The sequence below is a fragment of the Culex pipiens genome, chromosome 3, assembly GCF_016801865.2.
Source record: "Culex pipiens pallens isolate TS chromosome 3, TS_CPP_V2, whole genome shotgun sequence".
Classification (NCBI taxonomy): domain Eukaryota; kingdom Metazoa; phylum Arthropoda; class Insecta; order Diptera; family Culicidae; genus Culex; species Culex pipiens.
Window position 1 is genome coordinate 53,834,025 of NC_068939.1, and position 21,629 is coordinate 53,855,653.

Consider the following 21,629-nt stretch of genomic DNA (forward strand, 5'->3'; position numbering starts at 1 on the left):
GAAATTAAACACAGTTGTCATTTATTCACACACAAATACAGAAACACTGACTGGCGGAAACCCCTTTCCACCCAGCCCAAACCGGCAAATTTCCTACACTTATTTCGAAAAAAAAGAAACAGTTAAAAAAAACCATAAGCCGTAGCTGTCACCTGAAGCAGTTGAACTCACGTCGGAAAATAACGGTGTGTGTTTGTTTAATTTTTCGGGGTGTTGTTATCAGCAACGCGAGAGGGGTACTCTTTTTTCGGGAAACGAACTTAAAAAATTGGTTAAGGGGTAACACGAGTTAAACGGTGCACGGAGGGAACAAAAATGGTCGCGAACTTTCCAAAAAAAATACGATCGAACGAAAAGTGTGGCACGCGCGCGCTCCGCCAACCGCCGCCGAAATGCTACTGAGAGCGCTCGTCGATCGGCGCCGACATCGGGGCAGCAACCAGCAGCATGGCTCAGTGGGTTGTTGCTGAGCTGAGCTGGTTGGAGTGAGTAAAGAAGAGAGAGAAGGCAAAGTGACGACGGACGTCCGCGTGTTCACTACCAACGAGACGGCGATTCTGAGTTCATTATGAAATGGTTTGTTGTTGGATGTTGTTGATGGTTGGGTTGAGTTGTGAGTTCGAGTCGAGGTCTAGCGCAACAAACCGAGTCTAGGTCGTGAAGGCAGAACTGATGATCGCCACGGCACACCTCAACGCGTTCGCTTGGGTTGAGCCGGACAGAGTTGGGCAATTCCACGGAAAATTGCGTATTTTTAAGATGGTGTATCACGCTGATTTAAATTAATCTTGAAATAAGAAGTTGTATTGTTGCTAAGAATTCAAATTTCGTCTGTCATTTAAGTTTGTTTCAGATAACAATGACCAACCAAATGTCTGCCCTATCAACACTATTTTTTTTTTAAGTTTTAGGGGATATCAAATGCCAAATTTTCAGAAGTTTTCAGGTTGTGCAAAAAATCTTTGACCGAGTTATGAATTTTTCAATCATACATACGGTTTTTTTTAAATCGAAATATCGGTCGCAAAAAATTTTCAATTTCATTTTTCGAAGTAAAATCAAATTTGCAATTTAAAAATACTGTAGTGAAATTTTGATAAAGTGCACCGTATTCAAGTTAAAAGCCATTTGTAGGTAACTTTTTTGAAAGTAGTGGCAGTTTTTCATTTTTAAAAATTAATGCACATGTTTGCCCACTTAAAAAATATTTTTGAGAAGCTGAGAAAATTTTCTATATTTTGCTTTTGTGAACTTTGTTGATACGACCCTTAGTTGCTGAGATTTTGTTGCTGGGATGTAACTTTCCAAAGATTAAAACTTAGAATAAAAGCATTTTAAATAAAACCAAATGGAATGTTTTACCGAAACTTAAAAAAAAAACATTTAAAAAAGCATGCATCATCATGCAAAATACCGTCAACGAGGGTGACATTGTTGTGAAAATATTATCAAAAGTGTAAAAAATACGGTAAGTTTATTATAATTTTGGTAGAACGACCATAGAATCCACTAGACTGTCAACTGCTTCCCCATATCAACAACAAAAAAGGTGAGTCGGTAACCGGGCAGCAATACTGATGCGGTGTGTTTTCCATTTGGTTGTTTTATTTTCATTTTATTTGTATTTTTTGCGTTGATAAGGTTAATTTTGCCGATTCGGATTCTCCCATACCACACACATATTGAACACTCGTATCGAAGGCGAGCGAAGGAACACACACTCGAATTCACACCGATTCGATCACCTTATTCTTGGAAGGGAAGTGATGAGTTGACACATTGAAAACAAGGTGGGTTTGACGCATGTATTTTTGAGGGGTGACGTTTGTATTGGTGCAGATAATTTGCTGGCATTTCAAGTTTGTAATAAATTTGATAAATCGTATAATTTTTTTTAGTTTGCTTTCATTATTCAGAAATAAAAATGTATTAAACTGTAAAAAAAGATAAGTGAAAATTTTATTCACCTATCATTTTAAACAGAAAGATTTCATTATAAATTTAAAAATCGTCACCATTTCGTTGCTACGTAAATCAACCTGTCCTGGGACATTCCCAATTGCCTACGCAACAGAGACAATATTGTCTGAAATCGCATTTATTTTTTGCTTCCACAACTAAACCGATCATCGCGCGATCGCAATGCTTTTGCAAGCAGCAGCGCCACACCACACAATTATTGTCCGTCGTCATCACGTACGTTTGTTCTTACACGCGTCGTCGTTTCCCTCTCTTGCTATTGCTCTTACGCTCTCGCGGTGGTTCATTTTAATTACATTCACCGTATTTACCGAGACCGATATCGACCGCGACTTCGTGGTTTGTTTTTGCTTGCGGCCTCGCCGAAACTGGCAAATTTTGTTTAAGTAAACACAAATAAATCTGTAATTTGGCCAAGTTAATTAGGGCAAAATAATGTACACCCTTACCAAAAATCATGATTTTTCGAGTTCCAAATCCCACATTTCATACGATTTTTGAGTTCAGGTACTACAACCATAAAAATGGTTATATGGGTTGAACAGAAAAATTCGTATGAAAAGTGGGATTTGGAACTCAAAAAATCATGATTTTTGGTAAGGGTGTAGCGACTATTTCTGCAATTAACTCAGTATTGTAGAGAAAGTGAATAAATTTATATTTTGATTCTGTTTTCTCTGCTAAAATATGAAAAAAAAAAATACTTCTAAACATACTTTTGTTGCGTTATAATTCTGAAACTGAATCCATAACAATCCATCAATAATGGAGAAAACAAAACTTGAAAATTATCACTTCATGAGAAATCTTAAACTAGAACCCCAGAATTTCGAGCATTTTGAAATAATCTTTTAAAAAATAAGAATGTTTTCTCTCTCAAGCACTACATCTCGAGAAGAGGCGGTACGACCCATTTATTTATTTATTCTATTAAAATAATGTAACTTAATAACTTAGCCAAAGTGTGCAGATGCAGGATTTAATTCAATTTCGATAAATTCCTTAATGCTATGGTTCTCTTTATCCTTATTCTTATTAATGCTGGCGAGTCCATTTCATTTTAGAACATTTAAAAAAAAACTTTTTTTAATAATTTTCAGCCTGAAAATATGATGGTTTGGAAAACTGAGATAGGGAAAAAGGTGGTTAAATTGCAAATTCCAATAAAACGTATTTTTCATCGAAAATAAGGCTAAGATTTTGTCCTTCGGCTCTGAGCAGGGAGGAGGGGGAGGGGAAAATACAAAAATATTAAAATGTAAACAAAAAGCCATGGTTTCAACATTTGAATTGAAAAAAGTGCTTGAAAAACATTTTACATTAGTTCCGTTGTTTCGCAATCATTAGTTTTCAAAAAAAAAGTGAGTTTTGAGGAAAGCTTAAATTTTACCAAAATTAAATTATTGCTGTACTAAACACCGAAAACTTTCAACAATTCAAATGATTTTCAATTAACCCAAACATTCTTAAAATGATTCTTAAGGCAAAAGAAAGCCATTCCATTGAAATTTTGAATTTTTTTGAAAAAATATATTTTTTTGCACCTGATTCTTCAGGCCAACTTTAAAGGGAAGGGAGACAAAACATTAAATAAAATTTGTACCAGCCTAAGACCGTTGCAAATATTTTTCAAAGTTTATCCCCCCCTCCCCTTTCAAAGTTGGCCTGATAATCAGGGGGCAAAAAAAAATTTCGAAAAACTTAAAATTTTAAAGAAAAATTAATTTGTTATTTCAATTTTTCAATTTTTAATTTTATTTCTTTTATTTTTTAATAATTTAATTATATTGTTATAAGGCCGTTGCAAATATAAAAAAAAGCTTTAAATTGAAATTACAGGCCACGGTGTCAACATTTAAATGAAAAAAAGTGTTTTAAAAAGCATCATACAGCTGTCCTATTGTTTTGCAATCATTGATTACCAAAATTTCAAAATACTGACGAAAATTTTATTTTTGCGAGAAATTGCAATGTCATAACAGTTCAAAATATTTTTAAACGAGTCCAAACATGTTAAATGTGATTATCAATGTAGAAAAAGGCATTTGAGATTGTTCTCAGTTGATTATACTTCAATTTCCATTGAAATTTTGATATTTTTTCGAAAAAATATTTTTTGCCCCCTGATTTTCGGACCAATTTTGAAGGGGGGGAGAGGGGGGGCGACATAAACTTTGAAAAATATTTGCAACGGCCTAATATGATTGAAAATAGGCTTCAAAAACTATTGAGCAATTTCAGGATTTTTTCTGGGACTTTTGTACCCGACCCTCTCCGATTTAAATGAAACTTTGTAGACATGTTATCCTAGGCCTATATAAGCCATTTTTGTGTATATGGAGCTAATAGTACACAGAAATAACATTTGAAAAGGGCGTAAGGTATTAAAAAAATGTCAGTAGTCACAGACAAACTCATGGGAAATTGGACGAGCTTTCCGGTAAAAATATTTACGAGACTGAAAAACCAAGTCTGTCATATAGAAATTGCCAAAAACTACAAAAAAACGTTTTTTCAACATTTTTATTTTTAAACCGCTGTATCTTCCCAAGGATTGGACATAGGACAATGTTCAATATGAAGACTTTAATGTAAAATTGTCTGGAAAATCGATTCCCACTACCGTTTTTTTCAAAATTTCGACGTCAAGACCACTTTTCAAAAAAACAGTTTTAGTAAATGATTTTTGTATTTTTTTAGGAGAGACATACCATCCTGCATTTTTCGTTATTCTTTTGGTAACATTTTAGGCTATTTCCTCAAAAATTTTGAACGAAAAAAAATCGTGACATCACCTTTAAATTTAAATTTTAGACATAAAAATCAATAAATCTCATAGAAGTGGAGTGTATTTTTGTTTCAGTGTATTTTTTCAGAAAGCCCGTCCAATTTCCTACAAGTTTGTCTTTGACCACTTTTTGATACAACGCAACGGCTTGTACTATTGGCTCCATATACACAAAAATGGCTTATATAGGCCTAGGATAACATGTCAACAAAGTTTCATTAAAATCGGAGAGGGTCGGTACCTTCAGATCTTCACACCTTGCCTCTACCACTGATGAATTGATGAAGGGGTAAATGGTTGGGCTGAACTGTATCTAAGGATTTTTTATTTCAATATTACTCTTAGCACACAAATCGGGCTAAGTCACATGTTGCAACAATGGAACCAATAAGTTTTCAATATGTCGTCAGTTGTGTGCTATCTTGTGATAACGACCATTTAGTACTTTTCGAGAAAATCGATTTTAAAAGTTTGTTGGTAAATAATTTCAAAACTATGAATGGTAGAGCCAAACTTTTTGAAGCAATCGGTTCGTATACTATCGCTTAACAAATGCTCCAAGTTTCAACTAATTTGGTTACACCAGTTAAAAGATACAGTAAATAATGTAAACAAAAATCTGAAAAGCACGTGTCACAAGTGTGTTTCGAAAGTAAAATTGTACTACGTGTCACAAGTGTGCACAGAATTCCCATACAAACTAAAATAAGCTCAAATCAATGGCTTAATCGACTTAATCAGTATATTTTTGTAAACAAAATGTTGCATTGCCTTTAGAAAGTATGTGTGGACATAAATTTGTGAAAAACAAGAAATTTGTTTCACTTTTTCCAACAACATGTATGACGTGTCACAAGTGTGCACAATCATTTTGATGATAAATTGGTCTATGTCACAAGTGTGTATTGTGATATCCGGGAAACGGAAGCGAGTTTCCAACATCGGGTTAAAGCATCTTGTAGTGTTTGTTAAGTATAACAAAACGTCATCAATAACTCATTTTCGACCAAAATGGTCTATGTCACGAGATAGCACACAGCTGACGATTTTTCTAATCTAATCTAATCTAATCTAATCGAACACAAGCGCAGCCAGTCCGAAGAAAGCATCCTGGAAGAACTTGTGGTTAGATTACGCCCCAAGTTCTTTCTTGTCAATATTAATTATTGCAGTACACTTGAGTAACCCCGAAGACGTATTGCAAAAATTAAAGCGGCCAGGCCTACTGCGTTGCATTAACCGCAGAGACAGATTCTGTGAACGGAGCACATTTCACAGAATCAACAGGGGAGGAAGGATGCGTGGACATACCGTACCAAACGCTCCGGATCAGTTGTGGTTGGGTGTGTTAGTGTAATTTTGGCAAATAATAATATTTTTATGGAGTGAGGGCGAGAGGGGGGGGGAGGAGAAAATTGGGTTTGGAGAAATGGAAGGGTTATAGGAATATATCATTTAATTAATAGAATATAATATCGTATTTATAAGGGAAAAATCATCTGTTAAATAATGATTAATGAAAAGGAATGATCTCACCAAATTAGGATTCTTCAGCTCAAGCTATCAAAAAATGCCACTTGATTCGCAATACTTTTGAGACTTCTGGACTTGATCAGCTAATGACGGACGGTAAATTCTAGCTGCTGGAAGAGCATCTGGGACAGGAACGATGGCATCTTCATGATTACAACCAACTGATGGACTGGTGATCCTGCCGTTCTTTCCTTTCAACTTGGTGGCAATCACTGGTACTTGCCATCACCAAAAATGTGGACCGAATCTTCGTAGTTTAACACGAAAGGAAGTAAATTGTTTTGAGGGAATTAATCGGGAAACGCAAGAGCACACAGCTGACGATTTTTCGATAACAAAAAGAAATGGATTGTTGCAAAGCTGTTTTCAATTCGAATGGTTTGCAACATTGCAAAGTATTGTTGCTAAAATGTCATTTTTATGTTTCTACAGCAAAACAAAAAAAAAACTGGACTTAGTCAAATTTATCATGTTGCCAAATGCTACTTGGGAACTCTTTCCTGGCCTATATCTATTATCGGCTTATCAGAACTTTTATCATGAATTTCAGCTTTCATAAAGTTCTCTTAACTATTCAAACGAAATAAATAGTTCAAATAAAGTAAGGTAGCAAATTTCTATTGTTGATGTATCTGAAATGTTGTTTGAATAGCGGCAAACTGTAAAACTGACACGAATAGGTCGAAAGGTGTGACGAAATGAGTATATTTCCCGTAGTTAACCATCAATTCACGACGTCATTCTCATCCGACTTCATCGTTAGCAAAAAAAAAGGTGTTATTTTAATGAATGGTTTTTCTAGAGCCGGAACACGATCATCGAATCTCCAGCTTGGTCGTCGTCGTCGTCACCGCCAACACCGTCATCATCGTTTCAATTACCGAAGATCCCCGCAATTTAACCGATTCCACCACGCTGATAGTGGTGGAGGTCATGCTTGCTGTTGGTGTTGCGGTTTGATGCGCCGAGAACGTGTCGATTAGAGTTTCGCACTATTGTTGTTGTTGTTTCGCACAATACCGGACTTTGTGGTGAGTTTCTGAATCTGAAACGAAAGATGAAAGATCGCCATCAGCATGAGATGCATATCGGAGTGGGATGAAATGGTGGTGCTGTTTGTGGTGGTAGGTATACAATACGCTGAAAGGCAGCGAATCATCACGGTCGCCTGGCCGTTTTCTGTGGGGACACACACAGACAATTGCGCCGAGGGTAGGTATAAACAATCAGATTTCATTGGCAATGACCGAGCGAGCGGCGGTATCTCCGAGTGTATTCTCGACGGTGGTCGTCGTGTTGGGTTGCGGTGTGATGAATGCATCGACCGACCGGCGGTGACCGTGACCTTAGTGAGGTGGAGTGAATTTGTGGGGGTTTGAAGAAATTGAATGTTTTTGACACATTCTCCGGCAATGTACACCTTAGGATGAAATTTTGAAAAGCGTGTATGAGCTATTTGGATATTTTTCCACGATTATAGGCTACTTGAAGCTTCAAAAATCATGGTTTTCATTAATTGATCATTTGAATATCATTTTGTACAAGCTGGTTAAGTTATGCATCAATTCGTGATAAAATCATCGTTTTAAAACATTTTTCTAAAAACTCCTGGTTTTCAGCGAAATAAAATCCAAAAAATATTCTTTTGATTGCATTTTGTAGGTTTTTAGTTGTACTAAACGGAAATGTCATGGGTTTGCAGATTATCTTAAGTTAAGTATTTTTTCAAACTAGTGTAAGTTTACCATTTTATTGCGTTGCAACGTCACGAAAAAGGGACATTTGTTGATGTCAACAAAAAACTAAACATTCAATCATTTTGATATTTCGGATGCTCTTTGTACTTGGAAAGAGCTTTCAAATGCAATCTAGAGCGACTTAATTGGTTGTCTAGATCCAAAGTTACAACAGGTTTAAGTTTGCGTTGCAACGTCACGAAATTTTAAATCATATTGGTCATATGGCAAAAAGGTGTATGCGTAGTTGGTTGTTGAAGATAAAAGGGTACTAAATATTATATATTTGTTATATAATGTTTCCGAGCACATTTACAGAAGAATTGTACATGGGTCATTCACAAATTCCGTCATTTAAGTTTGATGCAACTCGAAAAAAAAGTATTTTATGAAACTTGTTGAACAAATCAAAATAGACCGATGTTCACAAGGGGGAAAAATTCTAAAACTTTCAAAAAAGTAATCACGTGGTTACTAGATGGCCCCTTTATGATAAACTGATTTACGTAAGGGTTCATTCTAATACAACGCAATGATTTTTTTTCATCCCACACCCTTATGTAAGTCAAATTACAGTGAAATTCATTAAACAATAAAAATCACGTGATTCGTTATTTTTTTTCACAAACTTTTGTCACTCTGTTGTTGGATGAACCCTTACTTAAATAAGTTGTATACAACGTTTTGTTGTTCACAATTAAAAATGTTATGTTGCGCAGTTATATTGTGTGTGTGTGCAACCAACCAAACGGGACCACGCGGTCGCTTCTTACAAATTGAGTTGTTTCCATGTATTTTTAGATCTACATTCTATACATGCAAATAACTCGCATAGGCATTTGGAAGGTGTTAGCTCTGCCGAGCTTCGGTGACCCATTTCTACGCTGGCTAGCCGAGCGCGAGGTCCCTCAGCTTTTATCGACAAGCCCCGCCCTGAAGAACGTTTGCACCAATCGGGTTCAAACGTTATTTAGAACTTCCGAACCCTTGTCAAATGGACAAGGACCCAGCGCGTATATAGTTTGATAGTAACAGTATTCCTAATTCCAGACGTCACTCACCAAGCCGTGATGGCCTAGTGGTTAGCATTTTTGCTTACCAATCCAAAGGACGGGGGATCGAACCCCGACTCGAGCGACTTTGATTTTTCGTTCATGTTCAGAGTTTCAAGATTAATACTTCCTATACTTTCTCGTTGGGAGCAGATGGGAATCGAACCCAGGACCATTCGCTTAGAAAGCGAACACCGTAACCAGTCAGCCACGGCCGCTCCTTTATGTTGCGCAGTTATATTATTTCCTCAAATTTAATTTAAAAAGCACAAAAGTCAACAAAATAAGTTACGTTGTTTGCAGATTACCCCTTAGGGGCCATGAACAAACGATATGGGCACTTTATTTATAAATTCAAAATAAGCCCTCCTGAAAACTTGAAGCTCCTCACTTCCCTTCTAAAACTTCCACGTGTTTTGTAAGTTGCCCAAAACCAGGGCCCCGGCGATGGCCTGGTATGAGCTACCGAACAACATTGGCAAAATGGCGTCGTTTGTTTACAAACATGAGATTGTTTGTGGACGAACCGAAAAATTTACTTTTTTGTAAAAAATTCTATATCCATTGTGCAATAACATTAAGTCTTACAAAACAGACAAAGTTTCGTTAAATTCTAGACCAAAATTTATTTTATTTTTATTTTTCTATTTAAACCTATTTTTTCGCGATTCTGATCAAGATTGCACATCAAATCATCGTGGCTTTAGTGTATTTTTAGTTTTCACAACAATTCACTGTAGATTCGTGTTTAAATTTTGAAATTTAGCATAAATTTAAATAAGTTGCAAAATTCCCAACTTCAGCCATGTGCAACAATTTCCACATCACCCATGCGGGAAACCGATAATGGGGTAATTCATGCGTTCCAAACTGTCAAAATTCCAAAACGTCATTGCCAATCTTCGGTTCGCTGCTTTTGTTCGTGTTTGAAGTTTCGGGCCGAGACTCTGCCCAAAACCATCGAGAAATTTAAAAGAGAGATGTGAGCCGGTAACATGGAGTGAAACCTTCGCAGCTGTCATTGAAAACTTCACAGCAGCTTGACAGAAAGTTTAACTCCATGTTGCACTTTTAATTTTTCGATTGAAATATTAAGGGAGCGTTCTTGCATTACGTAACAAAACATTTATATTTTTAGACCCCCTCCACCCCCTGGAAATACATTTCCGATACACTTTTTTTGTATAAATCCTCGAACCCTCCTCCCTCCCCCTTGATATTACGCCGTTACGTAATGCATGGACGTCCCGTTATATGGATAGAGGACGGGAGAGGGGGGGGGGGAGGTTTCCTTCGTAATAATGGAATAATACAAAAAAAAAATTTGAAAACCCTTTGGAAAACTTCGTAAATCGTACTGCAACTGTGAAAGTAGAATAGGGGGAGGGGGGGGGGGTCTGAAATGGGCAGGCCAATCAATTCACATGTCCTTGTACTGTCTATTAATGTCTTATAATCAAATCTTAACCTACAGTTGTTCAGCCTAACAAAAACTATGATTTATTTTGAAACTATAATTTCGTGACGTTGCAACGCAACGAAAAACCCTGTTTTCAAAAACAGAGCGTTGCAACGTCACGAAATGTAAGCGGTCTTCAAAAATCGAGGTTTGATTTTTTCGAAAAACTAATGATTGCATTCGATTTGTTGGCCAATTTTACACTAAAAATGGAAGAAGAACTCCAAATTTGCCGTTTAACAGAGCAGAGTTAATGGGGAATCATGAATTGGGCCAGGATTGAGAAAAAGTCACGCGTTGCAACGTCACGCTACATATCCCCCTCTCAAAAATAGAATATTCGCTTAAAATAATGTTTCAACATTGTTTCTTATAGGAAATTTAATGTACCGTAAAACGGGGTGACTTTGATAGCCGGGGTGACTTTGATAGGTTTGCGATTTTTCCGCAGAATGAAGAGTACAATTAAATTACGCAAGGAATGATTTAGAAACATACTGACCGTGGTAGAGAAGTGTTCAAAGTACCTCAAGAAGAACTTTTCATAAAATTTTGACAAGTTTAAAAAGTTAGTTAACTATAGTTTAGAAAATGTTGATGAAAGTAATTATTTTAAACTTCTCAAAGTGTCATGATTTTCTCAATGAACATGATTTTTGATCGAAAAACAGAATGAATTTTCGGATTCTTTGGACAATTTTCCACTAGGAGAAGGTCAAAAAAGTTTGTAAGTAATAAATAATATGTGTTTTTGAAACACAATTTAAAAAAAATCTCCAAATGTATAGGCAATTTCAGTTGAACAAATTTCATGTAAAATGTGAAAACTTGTGATTCGTGCTTCGAATTCAGTATAAAATGTAATAAAAAACTATTATTTTATAAACAAAACTAGTTTAAACAAATGTCAGGCAAAATGCCGACTTTTTAACAATTTTACCTAAAATTTATATGTAGTTTGCTAAAAAGCTTATACCCTTAGTTAACTAAATATAAACATTGATTTTTTTTTTCTTAAAAACTATATCAGCTACTTTAGTGATGGTACATTTAGCGTAAAAATAAAGTTTGAACATCTTAAATATGATTTTAACAAGAAAAACTATGACTATCAAAGTCACCCCGGAATTAAAACTAAGAATTTTTAACGTAACTATTTTTCTAAACATTATTGAAAAAACTTTTTTCCGAAATAGTTCTTGGACTTTGTGTGGCCTACCCCAGTACATGTTTTAAAAATAAGAATCTTGAGAAAAACCTTACCTGTTGGAAAATATTCTAAAAACAAGTTGAAATCCTATCAAAGTCACCCCGGTTTACGGTACTTTCCGAATCTGTAATAACATATGTACCTTTTTAATGTAATTTTTGAGTAACAGCCGAAATACTGAAAAAAGAAAAGTCAAAGCGTTGCAACGTCACGGCGGAATGTGTCTTTTACATTTATGATTTAAGTAAAACTATCTTCAAAATCACCAAATAATTTAATTTTTTTGTTTTTATTTTTTTTGTTTGTTTTTTTGTTACATGTGTGGTCAAACCTTAGTAATCAAAATAATCATTATGTCAGCTTTTCAATCACCCAAGGCCAAATTATTTATGCTATCAAAGTGGCATTTCGTAGCGATGATTGCACTTGAATGAAATTAATTACTATAAACGATTTTACCGCTATCATTGCAAAGACTGCATGCACTGCAAATTGTTGTTCCTTTATCTTGTATTTATTGTTAAACAACCCAGAAAAAGACGCCACATTCTCTGCCAATATTTGCGCAAAATTTGATAGAGACTGGCAAAGGAATGTTGCCATTGGGTCGAATATAATTTGAATTTCTTTTATAACCTCAAATAAACATTTCCTCAAAAGTTACACAAAGCAAAACGATTGTGAAACGTCACTCGTGAGCTGTCACCGTACTGTCATCAAGTTGATTTCCGGCGAATTTGAACAACCTAAATTTTTGGCCGTCGAAAACCAACCCGCCCGGTATGTCCGAGAGAGCACGAAACACGCCAAATGTTTGCATAACTTCTTGCACCGCGTGAACGGCTCTGATAAGAAAAAGACCAAATTGGCTGATAACGCGTACAAACACGCGTGTGACGTTACGACGTTGCGGGAAACATGAGGAACCATTTTTGCTGATAAGCGCAGCGGAGATACTGCTGGGCCCGCATCGTTACAGTAGCGCGATGTTTGAGGTTAGGTTCTATTTTTGCAATTTTATAAAGTTTGTACAAATTAAAATTAAAATCAGACCTTGCAACATCAAGCTGCAACTAATTTACCGTGGCTTACCGTTGTCAATCTGCTTATCAGCTGTAGTCACCTGCTGGCCCATCTGATTCAGTGCAGTGTTTTAAATTTGAGTTCTTCGTCAAGCTCTGATAAGACTGCAACGGGATTATACTGCCAAGAGCGTGCCACGGTAAATTAGAAGTGACAGTGACATTTTGCTCAATTTTCTGATCTCAAGCTGTACATTGTTTCAAATTGATGCAACTAGCTGAAAATGCTAGTTTGTCTTCTGGTTCTTGATTTCAATCTTTTAATTATTGCTAGCCAAATAAGACGCAATCATTAATCATATTCAGCAATTTGCATTTTATTTTAAACAATAAAAATATTAATAAAATATGGAGAAAAGAATAGCGGATGTTCCAAACGAATGCGCCATAACCGCCAGAACTCCGTCAATTCTTTAGTTTTGTTAATTCAAGATTTGCCACTACTTTCCGATCTCTCAACCAGACCCGCAAGTTCCGGTGGCATTATCGCCACCACAACAAAACGGCTTTGTTTGGGCTCAATTTTGCGTCACTTAACTTGGCGACGACCTCCATTCTATCGATACAGTGTGCCCGCAATTTGATTAGCGTTTTGCCGTGCCGTGTTTTGTTCCCAAGTTTGCAGTTCATAACTGCAACTTGAGGAATATAGACAGGCCAGCCAGCCGATCAAATGGTACGTATCGGGTTACGAGCTGCCCGTGTGTCGCCAACCCGTGAAGACAATGGCAACTCATTATTCTAACGGGGGGCTGGGCTAGGTCCGGAATAGGTCTGTGGGGCAATTTGTACAACTACTATGAATGGTGGTAGCATTCCCGGAGGTTAATGGGGCTCGCAAGTAGTTCCGACGATGATGTAACGAGATGGTAGACGTCTTGGACGATACTGAAATCTACTAGTGATCGCAAAAAAGCAAACAAATATATCCAAGTGCAACGGCAGAACTCCCAGTCAGTAGCCGGTTCAAGGTGAACTCGAAGACGCTGTGAACGTCGTCATTCCCGTAACTACAACTTGGCTACTGAAAACACTGAACAATCGGCATCGGTTGACCCCTAGGCACTCTGTCCGCACCGTCGTCGCAGCGACTCAAATCTTGTTAGAACATGTAAAACAGACAAGTGCATTTGTGCGATAGACAATTGCTCAAGTACGGATTGTTTCCAACACTTGATTTGTTGATGATCGCGGCAGATCTAAGGTAGACCCTTCGAAAGCCTTCATAGATCGCAACCACGATCAAGCATCGCTCGCTGTACCCTTAAACCGCGCGCTGCACAAAACAGATCAAGCCCTGAACCGGCGTAGAACACCGTCAACACCGACAGACAATGTCATTGCACGGTACAGGAGGTGCAATTTATTTGTCTCGCGCACACGTTCTGATGACAAAAATGATAGACTCCGCTCAGATTTGCACGGCCGGCGGTGGCGTAGCGCGGACTTGGATTGGACGATTTATTTGCCAATGAATGGGCTTTCGGTTCGTATTTGCATAGTCAATTTTCATTTCGACGACGGTGTTGTCTCAGCGATAGGCTGAATACAGCACGAATAGAAGTATTGCTAAGCATTACTTTTGTGTTATTTGAATGAAAGATAGCACAATTCAGATACAAGTTATATTAAGTAAATCAATCGGTTAAAACCTCATGGAATCGATATCACCGATTGAAAAATGAGAAAAAATTGGTAACACTTGAAAAAATCCTGACTTTTTTCCTTTAAAATTTTATGCGTTGAGATTGTTTCAGCATTTCTTCATTTGTTAGATATTTTTCAGAAATTGACATTATTCTACAAGTTTGGAAAAAAAAATTAAGAAAAACTGCATGAAAATGGATCTACCACGATTCTGATGAATTTTTTAAAAAATGTACAGACGTACTTATAGATTGAAAATTCAAGTTTGTGTGTATTACTGTTTTTTTCGACAGACATTTTGATAAAAAAATGTTTGTAACGGCCTTATTATGTTTGAAAAAAATCATGCTTTTACAAATCATACTGTTTGTGAGGAATATAAAACCTGAAATTTTGTGTGTGTGTGTGTGTTTTTTTTTTGCAACATAGATGTCAAATAACTGTGAATTTCACATAGGGATCGATAGTAATCGTTAATTTGTAGATAATGAATATATTCACAAAACTACGTACACAGAAAAAAAGTTGAATTTTGGAATGTTGAAAATTTGGTAGGTTGAATATTACCTCTTTATTTGTGTAATATTACATAAAATATGTGTAAAAATGTGAACCCATGAATATTCATCGAAAACTGATGAAAATTCATCATTTTCTGCGGTAAAATTTATCATTTATATTGCCACAATATCTGTCACCATTTCCTGATGAATATTACCATCATTTTTTTCTGTGTACTTTCGATTCAAAAATAGTAGTTTATGCAACAAGTTGCAAAAAGAGGATTTTTTCAGCACGAGTCGTACATTTATCCAACGAGGTTCACCGAGTTGGATAAATACGTCGAGTGCTGAAAAAATCAAGTTTTGCAACGAGTTCCATACAACATTTTTTGCAATTTCGAAAAACACCCATTGAGTGAAATTTTAAGTCGAATTTTCATGTATTTTGTCAATAAATCGTTTAAATCAAAAAAAAAAATGTTGAAAAGTGTTACTTTTCGAAACAAGTGCTGAAAAGTTCAACTTTTCAGCACCCATTTCAGTGCTGAAAAGTAGAACTTTTCAGCATTTATTTTGAAAAGTGTTGCTATTCGATTCTGTTATTTTTGGTACAGAAAAGTAGGCTATTTCGTCGTTCAAGAATGACAGGAAAAGTAAGTAGTTTCACGACGGAATTGCAAAAAATATATTTTTGCATAATGGGTTTCAAAAGATTGAGAACTTTTCATAGGTTATGTTTATTTCAATGCTTAAAATTTTCACAAAATCATGTAGTATAGAATATATATTGAATTGTAAGTTATTGCAAGATGGGTATCAAAGTTTTCAAAGTATCTCAAAATTTACACAAAATTAGGTATTTTTAGAAAATTATTAAATTATAAGTTTTTGCAACATAGGTAATAAATGATTCGAAATATCTCTTACATCTCAAAAGTATGTTCTTTTATGATAGTTTTGATATAAGACATTTGAAAATATTTTTAAAAGTTTATGACACCCTTCTTCCTTCCTCCATCGCTTTAAAACAAGCTCAAAAAATAAGAAGGCAAGAACATATTTCATGGTATGTACTTTTCTGCATTAAAAATCATTACGGCATAATCGATCCAGTTTAAAACATATTTTGAATTTATGTTAAATTTCAATGCTCACCTTAAAAAAAAAGTTTGATTTTTTTGTCAAAGCTAAGATTATTTAAAATCTTTTTTTTTTTTTTGTTGAGAATTTTCAAAAAATGCTTTTTCAACTAAGATTTGTTTATTTAAAAAATATTGCATTTGAAACTCATATTGCAAAAAAATATTATTTTTTTTCCATTTCAAGAAAATTATGTTTATTTCGACTATTTTCGAAATGTAGTGTTCATTCAATCAATCAATTCGCTCTTGAAGTTTTTCATTATTATATGATATGTAGTCCTGAAGATATTTCAAACGTTATTGAAACTTCACACGATAGTTTACAATTAATTTTAATAGCTTTAGAAAATTTCGAAATGAGAATGGAGGTAACAAAATTGATTCAATTTTCTTTAAGCACTTTTCTACGAAATCGGCCGATTTTTCACATTTTTTTATTTGGCCTCCACGTCTTTATAAAAGCATTCAAAATTAGAAATACACAATTTTTTCAGATCGGTTTGGTATCTTCGGCAAAGTTGTAGGTATTGGCAAGGATTAAAAAAAAATGTATGTGGATGAAATTGCCGATTTTTTTATTAACTTTTTTCTGCAAAAACTGAATTCCCCTAAGGCTGGTACAAATATTTTCAAAAGTTCCCCCCCCCTCAAAATCGGCCCGAAATATCAGGAGACAATTTTTTTTCAAAAATGCTTCGAAATTTGAATGGAAATTGAAGTGCAATCAGCTAAAATCAATTTTTAATGCATTCCCCTGCGTTTAGAATCATGTTAAACATGTTTGGAATTCTTAAGAATTTTTGAAAATTTTCGATATACAGTACCGCAACAAGTTTTTTTTTCGTTATAATTTTTGTTTTCCTCAAAGCTTACATTTTTTGAAAACTTATCATTGCAAAACAACTGAACTAGTGTAAAATGCATTTTTAAACACCTTTTTTCATTGAAATATTGAGGTTATGGTTTGTTATTTCCCCCCACCCCTCGAGACCGGTCAGAGCCGAGGAACAACAACTTTGAAAAATATTTGCATCGGCCTAATCCAGGTTTTATAAGTTATGAAATTTTCTGTTATGTTTTAAAGGACAAAAAACTGCAACTTTTGAACCATAGGAAACTGCAAAATGTTGCCACCATGTCGTGACTTTTTAATGTGTTTTATTTAAATAGAAATTTCATTTAAAAAAAAAACAAGTTATTTCAGTTTTAATGTAAAATCAAGTTTGCAATCGAAAAGTACTGTAAAGATTTTTTTGATAAAGTGCACCATTTTCAAGACATTGACACTTTAAGTTAAATTTTAAAAGAAAATTCTAAGTCTTTGATTTTTAAATGGTGCCCACTCCCAAACATATTTTTAATCAAATGCTGAGAAAATTTCCAATAACATTTCCTAACAGACATTGAATATTTGACCCCTGGTGGTTGAAATACAGTGAATAAAAGAAAAAAGAGCAAGAAAATTTTCAAAAAATTAAATAAATAGAAAATATTTCAAAAACTAGAATATTTTGAAAACCAGTTAATATCTTAAAAACTAGTCATCGAATATTCAATGTTAAACATTTGTGATTTTCTATTATTAAATATCTTTTCCAAAAAAATATTTCGAATGTTTGAAATATGCTTTTCGATTTTCGATTCCAAAATAAAAAAAAACATGGTTTCAAAAAGATCAGAAAATTTAACAAAGGTTTAATTTCTGAATAGTTATCATCAATACCTACAACTTTGCCTAAAACACCAAACCGATCAAAAAATTCCTTCAAGCTGCCTATATTATATGGAGCTTTGTATGGGTGAACCAATGACATAAAATGGCTTCTTTGGTCATAGGGAAGGCCTAGAAAAAGTTTCAGCCAGTTCAAAATATAAACAGTTAAGTCGGTGTTAAGGAGGTATTAGACTATGACAAAAACTCGTACTTTTTCAGGTTTGACAGTTTGTTAAACTCGCAAACTTGTTTGCGTCAAAAGTGCAAACAAATCAAAATGTATGTAGACTGACATTTCAGCAAACAAACAAAGCAGAAAAATTTTCAAAAAGAGAGAATTTTGTTTTTTTTTTTGACAAAGTTGAATATTTCATTCACAAAAAGTATTTTTCATTGCTTGTGTGTGAGTTAAGAGACTTACTATAAAAATATAACATCAATAATCAAGAAAAAATGCAACCGTGTCTAAAAATATAAGATTAATTAGATCGTTTAAATTAAAACTCAATTCATTAACTCATAACAACAACAACAACCGTCTTCTCACAGTGATTGCTTCCAACCTGATTCAAGCATCTCTCCCTTATCACTCCAATTAAGTCGTGGCAGTCGTGGCTTATTCTTTCCTACGCTTAGGAGGTTATCTCCCAAGTTGGAGCGCCACTCTCTAATCACAATCACGTTGATGCTGTGGTGCTGCTGGATGATCCCAAATTATGAGTTACACATTTATGGTTCACGGTCACCAGTGGCTACAGTTGCTATTTTTGTACGATTGGATTTCGTTCTGGAGTTTGATTGCACTTAATTTATTTCTATGTATAGTCGGTAGATCACCAATTGAGAGCGTTTTCGAATGCGTAGTTGGATTTGGGTCTGCCTTATTTTTTTTAAAGGAGGTATTATCAACAATTTCCCTCCATCTTCAAGATCAGAAATTTCAATCAAGGCAAAAAAAAATCAAATAAAATTCCAACCAGTCTTGTTTCCCAGTACTTCTGCCATTCTTGCCGCAAAAAGGTCGCTCGGCCTTTTGTGGCTCAAGTCAGCGATGTCCACCTCAAGTACGGACACGTTGAGTCTCCGATCTCATGACATCTCATTGCTAATTGCAGTTGAGCAACTGCAGTTGCCATCAGCGGTCGAAACTCGCTGTTTTTTTTATTGCCGTTTCCATAATTAACACCTTTCCAAGGCGGATTGCGTCCTCGGAGAGACGTGTATAGTGTGACAGGAAAATTTACGCCCTTGCCCTCGGGGACTCGAACGGGCAAGAGAGAGCAAAGGACTCTGCCGGGTACAAGCCGAGTGACAAGGGTAAAGTCTGTTATTAAAAATTAAGCGAATTGCATACCACTGCCCCTTATTTGGACGGGATGGCATTTTAAAGAGCAAATATTTTGAATCAAGAACAAGTTATGGGAGATTCCTGGCCGATGGGGAGTCCCGATTTGGGGATGAGTGATATCATTTTCAGAAATTCAGAAGCTATCATTAGGATCGTGCATCTCATCACTGGGAAGCTGCTGGACTTGGGGCTTTGCTCCCAATTTGTACTTACAATATTTTTGAGGGGTTGCAAAGTTGTAGGTTGATTGAGTTTTTCCGAAAAAATGGTACATACTTGAAACAAATCTCGTTTTTTATGTAATTATGGATAAACAATGATTCATTCAAAAAGAAAAAAAAACAAAAAGCTAATCAAAGAAACTGCATTTTACCGTTTATCACTCATTTTTTACCCTTCGTCAAGTTCATTATCGTCAAAAAAATCCAAAACAATTACCCAAACCCAAACATTCCACGCAATCAGCCTTCATTAGCATTCCGGGCCCGGCTTTGATTGCTCATAAACGTGCCGGAACTTGTCAGCAGTACGCAGCAGCATATCATAAAAAACCCCACGGGATGCAACATAAACCGAAGAACAATTCTCGGTATTTGTCATATATAAATCATAAACGGGGGCCCCGTACGTCAAGAGCTCTAGCACCACACTATCATATTGTTATTCCTCCTCTTAAGACTCTATCATTGCCCCGTTTCCAGGAAAGGGCTTGCCGGGCTGGCTGATATTGTTGCTTTTGTCTACATAGAGAAGAACAAAAAATAATAAAAGAAAAGCGACTACCCAAAAACAACACTCCACCGCACCAAGATTTCCGCAGCGATTATTTATGCACTTCATGACCCCTTAGAGCAGTGTTAGAATGCACTCCGGTTTTGCCACACATATGGGCTAGGGTAGGTGGGCCCATGTTCGGACTGTCAAAATTGAACTCCAATTATACTCATAATAATTTGTTTATTTTTGGTACTGTTCAAAGAAAGCAACCTCTACCCTCTTCTGAAGAACAAAACTCCGGCTATCTGTTGCATTTACGACTAGGTCGTCGTCGTCGATGCATCGAGCGAGTGACACATGTTGCACAGACTTGTACTCTTCTATGTTGCTGCTGCTGCCGTCCATGCTAACGTTCTAACACGGATACGAGGGTCTGCAGCATATAAAAAGGCACATACAATCATGTGTTGGCTACGGACTATTGGCTGCGAGGGAGCATAAAATTATCAACTTCTTCGTTGAGGGCCACTCTTTTCTTCAGTTCTTTGATTGCCAACCCGTTTTGGTCACAAGTGTACTGAGTGTAAAAAATTCTTGAATGTTTGAAATTTTGCAATGAAATCTAAATATTTTTTTATGTTATTCTGATTGCTGAGAGGCATTTTTATACGTTTTTATCAAAATTAAAATCTTTTTGAAAAGTCTCAAAAACTCTTCAAAATCGCGACACAGAGTGAGCAACATGGGACGGCTCGACACACCGAGCTGTCGTCATAAACCACTTGTGCAATCAACGCGGCTTCTTCTGGACGAACGCACGACAACGTCTCTGGTCCCGGGTTGACGGCTAAGTTGCGCCACATTCAGCCACAAAATCTTGTCTAGCAGGAATGCAACTCCAAGATGGTTTTGAAGGACAGTATTTTGTTGTGGCACAGAAACCAAACTTAAAACAAACAACTAACAACTGACAACTTACAACTAACAACTAACAACTAACAACTAACAACTAACAACTAAAAACTAAAAACTAACAACTAACAACAAACAACTAACAACTAACAACTAACAACTAACAACTAACAACTAACAACTAACAACAAACAACAACAAAGGTTTTTGTTTTTGTTTTTGTTTTTGTTTTTGTTTTTGTTTTTGTTTTTGTTTTTGTTTTTGTTTTTGTTTTTGTTTTTGTTTTTGTTTTTGTTTTTGTTTTTGTTTTTGTTTTTGTTTTTGTTTTTGTTTTTGTTTTTGTTTTTGTTTTTGTTTTTGTTTTTGTTTTTGTTTTTGTTTTTGTTTTTGTTTTTGTTTTTGTTTTTGTTTTTGTTTTTGTTTTTGTTTTTGTTTTTGTTTTTGTTTTTGTTTTTGTTTTTGTTTTTGTTTTTGTTTTTGTTTTTGTTTTTGTTTTTGTTTTTGTTTTTGTTTTTGTTTTTGTTTTTGTTTTGTTTTGTTTTTGTTTTTGTTTTTGTTTTTGTTTTTGTTTTTGTTTTTGTTTTTGTTTTTGTTTTTGTTTTTGTTTTTGTTTTTGTTTTTGTTTTTGTTTTTGTTTTTGTTTTTGTTTTTGTTTTTGTTTTTGTTTTTGTTTTTGTTTTTGTTTTTGTTTTTGTTTTTGTTTTTGTTTTTGTTTTTGTTTTTGTTTTTGTTTTTGTTTTTGTTTTTGTTTTTGTTTTTGTTTTTGTTTTTGTTTTTGTTTTTGTTTTTGTTTTGTTTTTGTTTTT

At 35.2% G+C, this 21,629-nt stretch overlaps 1 long non-coding RNA gene across 1 annotated transcript in view; it reads right to left on the minus strand.

The window, feature by feature from the left end:
* Positions 1-7,172: 7,172 nt before the first annotated feature.
* LOC120427422 (uncharacterized) overlaps positions 7,173-21,629 on the minus strand; it is a 72,419-nt gene continuing 57,962 nt past the window's right edge. Inside the window, exon 2 of the long non-coding RNA XR_005606878.2 lies at positions 7,173-7,346. This is a non-coding gene — a long non-coding RNA (uncharacterized LOC120427422). The remainder of the gene's footprint in view (positions 7,347-21,629) is intronic.